Genomic DNA, 16,776 nt, shown 5'->3' with positions numbered 1-16,776 from the left:
CCAGAAAGTCCAAATTGATTTTGAAAGTTGACGCGCGCTGTCGGTGAGTGCTGATAACCGTAACCCTAAAAATGAAGATATAAATCTTGTTCCTGAATGAAAAATCAAACCAAAGATAACGCTAATATGAAAATGATTGCAAACTAGAGCTAAAATGAATTACAAGGGACATTTGATTCATTTTGTGATATATTGATTAACTAAATGATTTTATTTTTTTATTTTTTTATTTTAACCATTTTATTATGTATATAATGCTTTATCTAAACAGTTATTTAATGATTTAATTCTGAATGATTTGGCCCTCCATATGCATTGTGTCCTGAATTATGAAAAATGTATTTAAATCCGACGCTTTTCCGATTATATTGTAATATATATATATATATATATATATATATATATATATATATATATATATATATATATATATTATTATTATTATTATTATTATTATTATTATTATTTTTGCCGCTGTAAGACTACAAAAAACTAAACAGATCTGAGTCAAGTAAGCTCCAAAAAAAAAAAAGAAGAAAAAAAAAAAAGATCAGATTTTTACTGCCTGTCTGAACAAAGCCCATGTAGGACTCTCATACTTAATAATTACGTTTCATTAGCATGATAAAAAACCACAAATACCTTAGTTCCTCTCCCTAATTCCCTTCCCATCTAGTTTTTCCACTTATCTGCTATCTGCTTGTGTCATTCATCCGGAGAAAGGAGGGATGCTGTTGAGAAAAGGAAGTTCTGTTGCCTTTCAGAGTATTTTTTTAGGAAGTGGATGAGCAGAGTGGGCGTGGCCGGATCCTCTCTGTCTGCTGCCCCCTTCTGGCTGAGGGACGTACTACACTCGGAGAATGTTTAACCAACACTAGTGGCTTTTTCATAATCAGACTCTTCCTTTGGGTCTCCAAAGGAAAAATGACATTAGATAGAATATTTCAATGTATTTAAATAGCTTTGAAAATGGAGAGAGACAGCAACAAGAGGACGGACCGTGAGAAACCCGCACTTGTGTCTCTCCCTAGATGATTTATTCCACCAATAATTTACTCATTTTTACCAATTATATACATATATACATATATATTTGACAGAAAAGGTATATAGATATATAAATATAACATTTTGTCATAAATATAAAACTTCATATATGGTATTATAAATATAAAGACAAAACAACACTCTGATAATGATTTTTTGATGGTTACCCTTTTATGACAGACTGTAGCATGAAACATTACAACACCATAAGGAATGACGGTGGACTGATTTGTTTAATCTGCATTGTACCATGCCCCTTATTTGATCTTGGTTTGGTTGGTTTTAGTTTTCAGAACCTGGTCTTCCATCTTTTATTGAACATCCCACAGTGGGGTGTATGCTGTGTTAATGCATAAAGAGATAGTTCACCCAAAAATGAAAATTATGTTATCGTTTACTCCCCCTCATGTCTTCTGCGGGGCACAAAATAATGCCGCATGTTTGGCATCTCATTTTGTGTTCCACTCAAGAAAAAAAGCTCAAATGGGTTTGTAATGGCATGAGGGTGAGTAAATGATGACATAATTTTTATTCTCGGGTGAACTATCCCTTAAAGCCCTTCTCTTTCATGACTTTTTCATCTGAAAACAAAAAGTACTCCAAATACAGTAACACTCTCTCATGCACACAACCACACCAGTTTCCTGTCAGAATCTGACTTTGCTTAATCAAAAGTCTGTTTAGTCTTCTTAATCTGGTAATAAGAATCAAAACTCTGCAATAAGTGTGTGTGAATGTGTGTGAACAAATGTGTGTGTGACGTGTGCATGACAGATCCACTGTGGGATGAGAGACTTCTCTAATATTGCAGCTGTCCTCGATGGTACTGACCGGTGTTCCACAACTCATAAAGAAACCCAAATCTATAATTGTAAAAGATTTTCCGAGACACTACATGGCTTATATGTTTAAGCACTGAAGCATTTGGCCTTTTTTATTTAATTAAATTTGTATTATTATTATTATTATTACTATTATTAATAGGTGGATTTTGTAGCTCGTGTAACAAGATGCTTAGAAGAATTTTTATGAATTTATTAGAATGCATTTTAGAATGACAATTATTTAAAAGATGAAGCTTAGGACAGAAGATTTAATAGGGGAAAAAGCCCTAATAGAGATCCTACAGCTGTATATATGGACAAATAATTAAATATTTGCTTTTTATATCAATCACAAGCAATGTAAATATGATAGTTTTCATATACATTTTTAAAAATCAAACAAATATATAGATCTATATATTAATGTTTGGCATATATGCATAGTTAACCACCTGTCGAAAAAGGTGAGGATTTTACTCTTTGTATGGAGTTTGGGGATGATTTGCACAAAACAAGGTGCTAACATTTCAAGCCATTCATTCCCATGTTGAATTCAACCCTCCATTATGGGCTCAACAAATGCATATATGACCTGTTTAAAATGAAACCTAGGGACATGCAAACACACAGACACCGATACGCTCATCTCTCCTTCAGTTCAGTGTGTATTTGTGTGTCTGTCTTCAAAACCAATAGAAGCAACATAATTTGAAATCAGAACAAGCCATGGACAAAACCACCTTCCCAATGTGTCGTTCAGATGAGAAACTCTCTAGAGATTACTTGATGAGTCAGGCTGTAACACAATGTAGGAAATGTAGACTAGACGCCATATTTAATTTGATGCAAATAAGAACAAGGCTGTGAGGGATGGAAGTAAAGCCAGGTATGATATGGTCACATACACGCTGCAGGTAAAAACAGGTGTTGAGTGCGAAATGTCGTTCTGTACAACACAGTATTTGGTTATATGTGGGACTGATAACTACATTCTGCAACAAAATAGGTAGTGACAACCCAACTTTTAAGGCAGTGTAGTGTGTGCAGAGCTGAACTGAACAACCAGTTGTTACCGCAGTGATTTAATGAGAATCGGAGAGAGCTGATTGATCTCACTGTGAATTCGGTGACAGTAAGACGAACATTTTGCTTCTGCAATCGGTCTGTGTTTATCGAAATTCAATTCACTGCCCCCAGTGGCCGAGCTTGGAAGTTTAGTTGTATGTATGGGCACCTGTGTGTAGGGTTGCCACCCGTCCCGTAAAATGTGGGATGAAATGACGTGTCTCGTGTCGAATTAATATGGGACGCGATTTGGCCTGTATTTAAGGTGGTCCGATGGCGACACGGTGAAATCGTTCAAGAATATTAATTTAACCTAGTTTGACCCCGCGTCCACATGTGTGGACATTGTATTTTGTCTTCGCTATACGTAACGCATAATTTAAATGAATTTAAACCCTTTTTACACGCCACCCGTCACTACTACCGAATGGATGGTTTAGTGAGGTCCTCAGATCGGCCCCCACAGGCTCCTTGCAGGCCTTGGCGAAGCGCCGAGAAGACGATCAAACTTAACTATCCAGAGGAAGTGAAAGTTGTAACAAGGTTTCCATAGGTGAACCTGCGGAAGGATCATTAACGAAGGCTCCGGTCGTGAGAGGTTCGTCCTCTGTTACACGAGGTCACCCATACCCTCGGCGCGTGCGGTGGTCGGCCGTGGGTTCAAACCTGACTGAATCCTGTTCACAAGACTCTAGACTGTCATTTAATGGTAAAACTTCTGCCGCACTGCGTCATGTGACATAACAGCATGACGTTGATTTCCGTAAGGCGCTACTACGGGCACAGCTCCAACAAAAGTGCCTCTGGTAAGAAACCTCTAAGTTTTTTGATTGAAACCTGTTTGGGTGGAAAGAATAGCGTCTCTAATTTCATTTGATATGCCACTTTAAAAAAATCATTCATTTTTCACGCATCAGCGCGCTGATAAACATGATGTCCACATATGTGGAAATTAGGACTGCGTTCCCTCAAAAGTTGAAAAAACATATTTTGAATATTTTTCAACATCTGTGGGTCAATTCGCTTCATTTTAATATACATTTTGTTATTGTTTTATTTTGTTATAACTTTACAATACGGTTCTATTCATTAACATTAGTAAATGCATTCTTATATATTTACTGTGCATTATCACATTCAGAATAAATGTATTCATGCAAAAGCTGAACATTTTTGCTTTTAGAGGCTTTAAATGGAGTTAGGATGAAAATAAGGAGCATTTAGAACTGTGCTGAGACCAGTGTAGACAGACAGCACACTGGAGGTTTAGTCATTCATAAAATAGGGAGCAAGGGTGCATCCTATCGCTTTCTATGCAGCTAAGTGCATTCAAAATCTGACCAAAAGTTCAGTTTCAGGTTGCAGATGATGTTTGGATCACTCAACATGTTTGGCAGACATGGGACAATGATAATCAATACATTGATTCAGAATTTTAGAATTTAAAATTTTATTTTAACATGGTTGGCAATGATTGGATGATGCTGGCCATTACTTTAGTTAGGAAATATTAATTCAGCTTTATAGAAAATCAGATGTAATGTCTGTAACATCTGAAAAACATGAATAACCAACACTCCTGGAAACATAAACAAGAGAGTGTCCCGTATTTTACAACTTCAAAAGTGGCAACTATGTATGAGCTCCAATTTCCAGGTGAAAATGTCCACAGAGTGACGCCAAAAGCGAGTTGTATTTTTAGTTGTGAATGATGGAATGCAGTCAACGGGAATGCATATTTTATTAACTCTACCCTCTAACCCAAACACCAACTCTAAACCTAACCATCAGAGGAGTAGAAATGTCATTTTAGAGCAAAAATGCAACCTCAGAATTGCGCTCCTCATTGTTTATGTGAACGTGATTAATTAGTTCTTGCTTGAATTGATGCAAAAATGTCTGACTGGAGATGCCGCTTGTCAGTAATTCGGCTTAATGAGGTCGATTTCAGGGTAACATGTCGATTTGTAACATTTTGCAAATTATATTACACAGTTCATTACACCTTTTTACCCAGCAGTTCTGAGGTGAAATGTCCACTGAGTGGCGCTAAATTTCCTTATAAACAGATGAGGATTTTAAGGTTAATGCGCTATGGAGTTTAAAATCAACAAAACCGACCTCCCTACCCTAACCGATAGCGTCAGAAAAAGCAAATATGAGATGAAAACACAACTGCATCATTTTGTGCTGTTTCTATGACACTTGGCTCATGTGTGGACTCATGTGCTCTTCAGGACTCATATCCCGCTCCTTTACATCACAAGTGCAACGCTCCATCAGTCGAGCACAATTTAACCACACTTGATGTAATGCAAACATTAAAGTGAATCACGCGCTTTAGTAAAAGTGTTTAGATATCATAAGATAGCATTGTGTGAGGAACAGGGCGAAAAGTGTTTATGAACTGATAATCTGATAAAGTTTTGCTCGAGATTTGTATGAAAGTGAATAAATGTCATTATTGTTGTAGCGCCTCTAGTGTTAATTTCACCAGGAATCTGCCGCGATACGTACAACGAGCCACGTAAAAATAATTTTGCAAAAATGTAGGTATAGTAATGTGATTGTGTGCGACCAGGTTGCAAAATGTTCAGTTACTAGCCAAAAAAATCAAAGTGCACCTTTAAATGTGGTTGTCACTCCCAAAACTTTGCAGTGTGTTTGTGGCCGATGTCATGTTATACACCTGGGTGTCGATCGCTCAACTATCCAAACACTGACCTTTGACGTACAGTGATTTTTGTTCCTCATAGCCTCATTTTCTTACGTGTCAAAATAAATAATGCATATTAGGTTTATTACCTCATTCTGGATCCAGGCCTCTAACTTGAGTTATTCGTCCTCTGAAAGTAATAATTTCGCTCTTTAACAGAGAATCTGACCTCCCCTCATTAGCAGGGTGGTGAAACTGCTGCTCTGTGTTTGTAAACCAAGTCTGTTTGACTGTATAAGGGCTTAAATGAAGGTGTTTTGGGGCCATTTGGAGTGTGGCCTTTACGAAACCTGTGAATTACTTTTACAGTATGTCCAATGCATATGAGCCCTTATTAGACACAGAAACATGCAAAGTTGATTTCTTGATTCCATGTTACAATATGATAGTTCAATTGAAAAAAAAATACATGCACTGTCTTCTTTTTTGTGTAAAAATCTTCACAGAAACTCTTGGAAGTTTTGTCATGTCTTAAGCGCAATTTGGAGATGGCCTGTTTAATTTTCCCATTCTGATTTACTAAAAAATGATCCCTTCATTAAGCTTATCCAGAGATCAAATGAAAGAGTGTGTGCGTGTGTTTGTGAATCCCATTTTGGAATTGGCACTGCATTTCTGAGCCATATGTACTAGAATTTTTCCTTATAACTTGTGAGATGTGATTATCATTTCATACACATCACTACATACTTTCATCTTTCATGATATTGACTTTATGTTGGAGTACATTACAGAGTAATTAGATGCTCTAGCAGGAGATGAAAGACAATGAAGAAATACAAGAACAAATGTGCCAAAAAGTAATTATCGTTTTCAGCTTTTCTTTGAGGTTTGTTGGAAACTAAAGTTGTTTGAATCAGCATGATGGTGCCACCTCCTGGAAATCTTGAGTCCTTTTTTGTTTCCCTAAATAGGAATATATATACATTATTATTATGTTTTTTAATTATTCACACTGGCCCGTAAGTGGCCTGACTTATTGCATTTTATGGACCTGTTCTTTTCTGAATTTAAGAATGTCTTTTTTTCTTTTTTTTCCTTTTTTTTTTTTTTTTTTGGCTTGAATTGCATTAAGTAATAAGTGACTGGCTGCACATTTTATGGACACTCTCCAAGACCTTTACCCTTTACTCTTCCCCACTGTAGCGAAGACATCAGGGGTTCTGCATATTTAAAGAGAATGAAAATTGCAAATGACTTCTTTGTAATTTTACTCTATTCACAACTAATGGCAGGACGAAACATTAAATAAAACACATCATTCACATGTTCTGTATGGTTATCTATCTTGTTTTCTGACCAAACAAAAGCACAATAAAAATGACGAGAAATGCAGTATGCACTACTGTAATGAGCATTGTTTTTGGTGGGTTCATTGTGCTTTGAGCTTTACTGGTTTCTGACCCATTACTGCTTTTACTACTTTACTGATAGTTTAAGGAGGTACAGAATATGACTTGAAACTCTTAAAAAGTATTATTTTTTGTTCTTTTAAAAATGTATAAAAAAAAATAAAAAAACAACTCCAGAATGGGTAACAGGGTTGCAGATTTCACTAATTCGTTTGGGACCAAAGTTGGTTTCTAGTTATTGATTAACTTATATTTCTCAAAGAAAATAAAAATATTTGTTTGACCATTTTTCTTATATTGACTTTGGTTACTGGGCTTGACAAATGCATGAATATCAATACTTCAATACAGATAAAAACTGAGAAAATTGATTAAAAGTTGAAAATCATACGCTTCATACAAAATAGGGTGCAGCAAAATATTTTTGGTGATTAAAATAGGAAAATAATTGTAAATATGTTTGGTAACACTTTACAATAAGGTTGTATTAACATTAGTAAACTACATTAGTTAACATGAACTGCAATGAACAATTCTTTTAATACATATGTTTTAATTAAAAGGGTAACACTTCACAAAAGGGTTTAATTTGTTAACATTACTTAATGCATTAGGTATCATCAACTAACAATGAACAATATTTTCAATGAACAATACTACAGCATTTATTAATCTTTGTTAATGTTAGTTAATGAAAATGCAATTGTTCATTGTTAGTTCATAACGCATTAACTAATGTTAACAAAAACAACTTTTTAAATGTAGTTTAATTTTAATTTTAAAAATGTATTTATATGTTGAAAATGAATGCTTGTCAATAAAAAAGTTACTCAGAGGTCCTTAGAGGACAAATTGTCTGTCAAAAAACTGCCATAATAATATTATATCTTTATTATATATTATATACCCACTTTCAGTGAGTTAATTTTTTTAACCAACATCAGTCCTGATCATAACTACCAAATATTCATTCATTTTCAGGATATTAACCCTTTAAATGCCAGTTTGTTTACATAATGCCACTGTTGTTTTTACACACACACACACACACACACACACACACTTCTCAATACACACATTAAAAACACACTCAGACATCCATACCAACACACCCACACAATTTTATCTGCATCATTTATTCAATTGGCCTGCAGTGTTCTATAATACAGCAAACAGAAAATAGGGAAAAAGCATGTATTTGCTCCATAGGCTAAACATGAGGAAAATGGCGCAGTCTAGTGGAAAATATTAAAAATGTAAATTTTGAAGCCAGGGCTCTGGAATGAAAGAATAATATCATAGAATTCATGATTTTATGCTTTAATGGCACTGGGATCAAATATTGCAGTTTTAATGAATTTCAATGGGGATATTTTTGTCCTGAAGGTCCTGAGTGTAACTATTTTGTGTACACAGTGTATTATAGATGTATTATAGGATCTGAGGTTGAAATATAAAAAAAAACCCACACCTTTGGCAAAATGGATGCCGTTGGCTTTAACACAGCCAAAATGATCGAAAAAAAAAATGAAAAAGACAAAAATATCCCGAAGGTCACACAAGGGTTAAACTAATCAAGATTAGTGTGAGCTGTCAAAGTATTGTTAAATTAATGTAGTTAACTAATGTTAACAAATACAACCTGATTATAAAGTGTTAAAAGTTGTATATGTTAACATTAATGCATTATGAACTCACATGAACAAACAATAAACAACTGTAATAAAAAAGTTTAACCAAGATTAATAAATGCTGATAAAAAATATTGTTAAATGTAATTTAATGACACCCAATGGATTTACTAATGATAACAAATAGAACCATATTGTAAAGCGTTACCAAATATTTCATGTATTTAAATTAAAACTTTTAAAAACTTTTCATGTTTTAATTTAGTTCGAAAATAGAAATCTAACAAATCGAATAATTATCTCCCTAAAGAACATGGTATTTTAGCTTTATTCACTTTAAAAACAGTAACAGGGCTATTTATGATGAACTTGTAAGATATTGCTGATTTGTAATTCTTTAATTCTACACACATTCAACTCACAGGACAAGAACATAATCATGATAAACCTGTGCATTTAAATGCATTGTACATAATATTACACAAAAACACTTAATAGTCAGTAGTGATTTACTAAAGGCCATGGACCATCCAAAAAAAGTTCTCTGAATCTTTTTCTTTGCCCCTGTTTTTATATGGACAAACACACATTCACATGTTTTGTATTCTACACGATGTGCATTTACATTATGGCTGCCGTCTTGTCTAGTCCTTGTTTTTGTCATGATTGAGCTTATATTTCATCATTTAGTTTCATATTTAAGGTATAATTTAATATTTTCATATTTCTGTATTCCAAATGTTATATTTAAAACATTAATATCATATTATGTATGCGATTATAATGTCTGTGTAAATGCATTTACGCCTGCTCTGAGCAGCATTAACCGTCTGTGTGAATGCATTTAAATGCCAGTTTAAATGCAGCTTCTGTGCCACCTTGGCAGTGTAAAGATGGCTTTGGATTTAACTGTATATGAATAAGGGCAAGTGTATATTTTAGGTAACAAAATAGTCCTGCAATGTGACAAATTGATTTTTAAAACTACAACTATCCCACGTAGTCTCTCAATACGAGTCATAAAAAGTTTTAGATGAAGCATCGCATGTCACACTGCTGGACGCTGCATGAAATCTCATATTAACTACCCTAATACAAGGTTAAAGTTCTTTATTATGAGCTTCATTTCAAATTCTTGGAGTGTCCGTTTGTTTCAAATTATTAGTCCTTTTTAAATATCCTCTAAATTCCCTTTTAAAACTTAAAATCATTTTATTATCTGGATGTTTTACTTTTATTATTCTCATTGCTTTCAATTATGTTTCTTAACCTTAACACAGTCATTTACTGTATTACTGTAAAAAAATGTGGTAGTATAATGATTTTTTCATTATGAGTCACAGAAGAGTGCTTTAATGTTTTTCTGATTCCATTATCATAACAGTCATCTAGGAAATGCCATTTTCACATTCACTGAATCATAATTTATTCCTTGTATAAGATTAAACACATGCACTAGCAGTGACGTGAGGTAGTTTTTCCAGAATTTCTGTAGCTGCTCAGGATAGAGAGAGGACAACCATGATTTGAGGAACAACATCAGTACAACTCCAGAAGCAGCGTAGAGAAAGAACGGTGTACTTTTGGTCATGCTGAGTGTTTTTCCTTCTTGCGTCTCCTCGTCTTTGTCTGATGATTCTCCTTTGTTCTCCAAATTAAAGTTCTGCAGAATTAAATGGATGAAATCAGTAAACTGTGTCATTATAATTAGAGTAAGCATTAATATTCAAACACACACCTCTAGCTCTCTCATAACTTCATGCATAAAGTCATTGGAGCTCATCTTATAGGACAGAGCCATCTGAATGGCTTCTTTAAAAACCTGTGGAATATTTCCAGAACATTAGATCTTCCCAGAGCAGAGCCCAGGACTTCCTTTCAATTGTCTTTCACTGTGTCTAGTGAGCTCTGCGGGTATTTTACAATCAGATGGGCACTTTTAAATCCTCACCTTCACCACGTTGGTCCCATCAGCAGCAGAAACAAAGTAGAAAGGCGGGCTTTGTTTCTTAGCAAAGTTTAAACTCTTTTGGGTCAACTTCATGTCAACTTTTAAAGAAAAGAAGAGGCATGCAAGCCTAATAGACATAAATAATGCTCTTATCTATAATTTCACAAAGTGAAATTTACCATCTATCTTGTTGGCTACAACCAGACATGGGATCTCTGGCCGGTACTCTTGCAGTTCTTTGTACCAATTTGGGAGGTTCTCTGGACATCAAACATCTGCCAATACATTCTGATTAATTCTGGTTTTATTTTTGTAAAGTATTTTTCCACAAAATGTTGTATGCATTTTCATGTTTAATCCCTCTGGAGAACTGCTGCTTTGATTTGACCGAACACTTTAAGCAAAATGGTTTTTATTTTCACTCTTAAAGGGATATTCTGGGTTCAGTACAAGTTAAGCTCAGTCGACAGCATTTGTGGCATATTGTTGATTACCTCAATAATTATTTCGACTCGTCCCTCCTTTTCTTTAATAAAAAAAAAAGCACAAAATCAAGGTTACAGATTTGGCACTTACAATGGAAGTCAATGAGGCCAATTTTTGGAGGGTTTAAAAGGCAGAAATCTTAAGCTTATAATTTTATAAAAAGTACTCAGTATCGGGTTTTATCCACCATGCAAACCACACAATTGCGTGTGGCCCCGGACGTCGGGGGCCCCCCGCCGCGGTAGGAAAGCTCCGCAAAAACCACTTGAGGGGTGACATGTTGTTCTGGGTACACGCACGAATACGCTGCTGTCTGCGGTCTCAGAGCAGTTCACGAAGCCTCCAGGTTCGGGACAGTAAGACTTTGGGTTCGGGTTTGCTATTTATGAAAAAAATATACAGGCCTTCCAAACTTGTTTCGCCCACACGCTCTCGTTCACAGACACGTGTGAACGGATGAGGGGCCGTTCACACTGAATGTATTTTTGCGTGCGTCTACCCTGTTTTTCCAGATTTAACATTCTGAAAAAGTTCAGGCTGCAAAGAGGTGACTGTTACAATGTTTAACATGATTCCAGATTATTCTGCACCATGCAAAGTTTCAGCGCTTGATAAACGGCAATGTTTTTGTTTTTTTCTTCTGCTCTAGTGTTCTGAGTGTCCGTCGTGCCTTGTATGTTTACTGTTACAATACTATAACGAATGTTGCCTACGATGCTCCGAAATGTTTCCAAAATGTTACTGGGTGTAGTTTTGCATACCCTGTTCACACACACACAAAAAAGTGTTTTGTAAAAATATATGTAGGTACAGTAAATATAGCTTTTTTTATCACTGTATTGTAGAAAAATTGGAAAACATGCATTAAATATCTTTCATTAAACATTTTAAATGTACTTGGCCACAACGGCTGATTGGAAGAATTTAAAATTATGATTTAAAATAAATTTTGTCATTTTTTAAGCAAAATTTTTCTAAATGGGGCCCCGGGTTGGTCGGTTGCTTGGGGCCTCAGAAATCATAAACCCACCTCTGAAAGTACTAACATTAATGCTTCTGATAAAACTTGTATATTATTTAAGGTGTAAAGTTGTTTAAATCACAGTTTTTACAGTCATTTTAGGGTGTTACGTCATCATGGCAGAGAAGTTGTAAAATTGGTTTTAACTTTACATTGAAAAAGTTAGTAAGTAAGTGATAATGTACAGTCAGCTGGTTGTTATTGCAAAATAAACCCAGACAGGGTGATCAGGACCCCGACGCAAAGTTTATTACACAACTATGAACCAAATACATAATGAAAAAAAATAGACTTTAGAAATTTTATTTGCATTGAAATTCTGTTATAATGTGAGATTAATTAAATCACTGAAACAGCTGAAATCCACCTCCTGAGTTCTGTTGGTGTTTATTTTGTAATTAATGACTGTCTGACTCCTCATTATCCATCTTATTACAAGACTACTTGCCAAAGAAATAAATAAATGCACATGAAATGTTGATTTGAGTTGAAATTCTTTCATTAGCTTACTTGTAGAGATCGCACAGTGAGCCGAGATGTAGGAAAGATGACTCGCAGTACCCGGATGAGCGGTCTGATACCTGGATGTGCGGTTGTTACTCAAGAGATATCAGACCACTAGATGGCGCCACTGACCAATCAAAATTGAGCATCCAGAGTGCCATGTGTTAAGTGATTTCATCACACTAAAATCATGTTAGCACACATATAATTTACACCTTGTGGCTATACGTTTTTAATGGTATTTTAATGGTTAATGGATCAGCCAACATTAATTTCCATTGTAAATGCTTCACTGTAACCTTGATTATTGCTTTTTTTTTGGAGAAAATTAGGGACAAATAGAAATACATTTTTGTGGTAATCAATATTATGCCACAAATGCTGACGATTGAGCTTAACTTGTATTGAACCCGGAATATTTCTTTAAATCACAAGCGTGAGAAGCAACACCCTTTTTCAAAATTTTTCACACACTGATATAAGTCTTTTTGGGGGGTAGCAGTAGTGTACAGGGCTGGGTGTTGATACAAATTTCCCAATTTTTGTACTATTTGATTAATTTGAGTATATTGCAGTTCTAATGTCCATTTTGCTAACATTCTAATTTGGCACATTACGAGAAAACAAAATTATAATTAACAACAGGGCCCAAACTATGCAGTTAAATTGCCATTCCCTATCTGTCACTCACTCGACGTTGTGTCGATGTAGTGACACTAGGGGTCATTCTTGGGAGCCCCAAACAACCCTGTTTTTTTGAAAAAAGGCCAATGAGAATTGGCGAGTGGAATTTGCATGCCACTCCCCCGGACATACGGGTATAAAAGGAGCTAGTATGCAACCACTCATTCAGATTTTCTCTTCGGAGCCGAGCAGTTCTATTCATTGAATCTGAATTCATCCGCGAAAGTTCATTCACCACATCTGCTGGATTCTACGGCGCATTTCAGCGGCTTCTCCCCCTCTGCACCTGTGGAGCGCAGAGAACGCCCCTGGGCGCTTCGGGAGTATATTTTCTCTCTAAAAGAGCGGCACACATGAAATGTCTTTTTAAAGATGCCTTTCCGTCTGTGTGTTATTCCTGGTTGCGGTCGATATCTCTCCGCTTCTGATGGCCACGATCGCTGTCTTTCGTGTCTGGGCGTGTCTAGACATCATTCGTGGATAGGTCTTGTCCTCACTGTGAGAACATGACCATGGCAACATTGCAGTCGTGGCTTGCATTCTTCTACCTATGGGTATGAGGCCATGCCGGTTAGCACCGGGGGAGATTTGGGGACCTCAATGGGACCACCTCCGCTGGGTATCCCCCCACGGACCTCCCATTCCCCAGCATGCTCGCTTGACCCGCTCGGACGAGATCGCCGGCTCGTCTCAGGGCCACGCCCTGTCCCTCTTCCTTTCTTCCTGGAAGTGCATGAGGAGCTAACAATATCGTGGGATACTGCCCGATCCCGGTCTTTCAGCTCCCCCGCTCTCGCTACCCTCAATAGCGGAGCGGCCAGAGGGTATTCGGTGATCCCCCAGGTGGATAAGGCGCTCGCGGTGCACCTGTGTCTGCAGAGCGCTGCCACCTGGCGTGGGAACCCAAAACTCCCATCCAGGGCCTGTAGGTTTACGTCGTCCCTGATGGATAGAGCCTATGGTGCCACTGGACTAGCCACCTCCACCCTGCACACCATGGCTCTCCTGCAAGTTCACCAAGCCAAGGTGCTAAAAGAACTGTACGAGGGTAGTTCTGACCCGGGATTGATGCAGGAAATGCGCTCGGCAACCGATCTCACTCTCCGGGTGACGAAGGTCACGGCGTGGTCTCTCGGGCAGGCGATGTCCACCCTGGTGGTCCAGGAGCACCACCTTTGGCTCAACTTGGTTGAGATGCACGAGGCTGACAAGGCACGGTTCCTTGATGCCCCCATCTCCCAGGTTGGCCTATTCGGCAACACCGTCGAGGACTTTGCCCAGCAGTTCTCAACTGTGAAGCAGCAGACGGAGGCCATACAGCACATCCTGCCCCGTCGAGGCTCAAGACCTGAAGAACTCAAGAACTCACTCTCGAGAGTTGCTGTGCGCACACAGGGACCTCGTGCTCCAGCACCTCAGCCGACTGAGGCTTCGGGTCAACTGGGAAAAGAGCAAGCTCTCCCCGGTTCAGAGCATCTCTTTTCTCGGTCTGGAGTTGGACTTAGTCTCGATGACAGCATGCCTCACGAACGAGCGCGCACAGTCGGTGCTGAACTGTCTGAAGGTGTTCAGACGGAGAGCAGCGGTTCCACTGAAATTTTTTCAGAGGCTCCTGAGGCATATGGTATCCTCTGCGGCAGCCACACCGCTCAGGTTGATGCATATGAGACCGCTTCAGCACTGGCTTCAGACTCGAGTCCCGAGATGGGCATGGCACCGCGGGACACATCGCGTGGCCATCATGCTGATCTTTCACCGCCTCTTCAGCCCGTGGAACGACTTTGCATTTCTATGGGCAGGGGTTCCCCTAAAGCAGGTCTCCAGGCGTGTCATGGTTACAACAGACGCCTCAAAGATGGGCTGGGGCACTGTATGCAATAGGCACATAGCCGCCGACTCCTGGACTGACCCGCGGCTGCATTGGCACATCTGCATTGGCACATCAACTGCCTAGAGTTGTTGGTTTCGGCCATTGATCCAGGGCAAGCACGTGTTGGTCCGGACGGACAACATAGCATCGGTAGCATACATCAACTGCCAAGGCGGTCTCCGCTCCCATTGCATGTCACAACTTGCCCGCTGTCTCCTCCTCTGGAGTCAGCAGTGCCTCAAGTCGCTACGAGCCACTCACATCCCGGGTGACCTCAACACCGCAGCGGACGCACTGTCACATCAGGTTACCCTCAGGGGAGAGTGGAGACTCCACCCTCACGTGGTCCAGCTGATTTGGAGTAAATTCGGTCAAGCACAGGTAGACCTGTTTGCTTCCCGGGAATCCTCCCACTGCCCACTCTGGTACACCCTGACCGAGGCACCCCTCGGTATAGATGCGCTGGCACACAGCTGGCCCCCTGGACTACGCAAATACATTTCCCCCAGTGAGCCTACTTGCACAGACCCTGTGCAAGGTCAGGGAGGATGAGGAGCAGGTCATCCTAGTAGCACCCTACTGGCCCACCCAGTCATGGTTCTCGGATCTCACGCTCCTCGCGACAGCCCCCCCCATGGAACCTCTCTGTAGTCCTTCGGGGTCTACAGGGAACTCCCTTTGAGCTCTTGGAGTCAGCTGAGCTTAAGGCACTCTCTTTGAAGACTGCCCTCCTGACTGCACTCACTTCCATCAAAAGGGTAGGGGACCTGCAGGTGTTCTCTGTCAGCGAATCCTGCCTGGAGTTCGGTCCGGGTTACTCTCACATGATCCTGAGACCCCGACCGGGCTACGTGCCCAAGGTTCCCACGACTCCTTTTAGGGATCAGGTGGTGAACCTGCAAGCACTGCCCAAGGAGGAGGCAGACCCAGCCTTGGCATTGCTGTGTCCAGTGCAAGCTTTACACATCTATTTGTATCGCACGCAGAGCCTTAGAAGCTCTGAGCAGCTCTTTGTTTGCTTTGGTTGACAGCGGAAAGGAAGCGCTGTCTCCAAACAGAGGATCGCCCAATGGGTCATCGATGCCATCACGATGGCATATCAGGCTCAGGATATGCCACCTCCTTTGGGGTTACGAGCCCACTCCACCAGGAGTGTGGCGGCCTCCTGGGCCCTGGCCAGTGGTGCCTCTTTGGCAGACATCTGCAGAGCAGCGGGCTGGGCAACACCCAACACCTTTGCGAGGTTCTACAATCTCCGGGTTGAGCCGGTCTCATCCCGTGTATTGGCAGGCACGAGCAGGTATGTTCCGGGACAACTGGCCAGGTGTACCGCTTGCACATAGTGCCTTTCCCCTCCCTTGAGGTGAAGACGTGCACTCTTGACTCCCAGTCGTGTTCACAGGCTGTGATCCCTGGATGACTTTCTTCCTTAGCCCTCTGGCAGCTGAGTTTGCGGAGAAACTCACTGACAGGCCCAGTACATGCGCTAATGAGCCCCTGTAGGTAGGTGCTCCACATGTGCTGGTTCCCCGAAGGCGACCCCATGTGATATCTTCCACAAAATTGTTTCCCTGACAGCAAACTGCATCTTCCTTGGGCAGAGGCCCCTCTGCCCCCAGTCGCCA

The sequence above is a fragment of the Myxocyprinus asiaticus genome, chromosome 26 (assembly GCF_019703515.2).
Source record: "Myxocyprinus asiaticus isolate MX2 ecotype Aquarium Trade chromosome 26, UBuf_Myxa_2, whole genome shotgun sequence".
Classification (NCBI taxonomy): Eukaryota; Metazoa; Chordata; class Actinopteri; order Cypriniformes; family Catostomidae; genus Myxocyprinus; species Myxocyprinus asiaticus.
Note: the sequence above shows the minus strand (reverse complement) of the source record.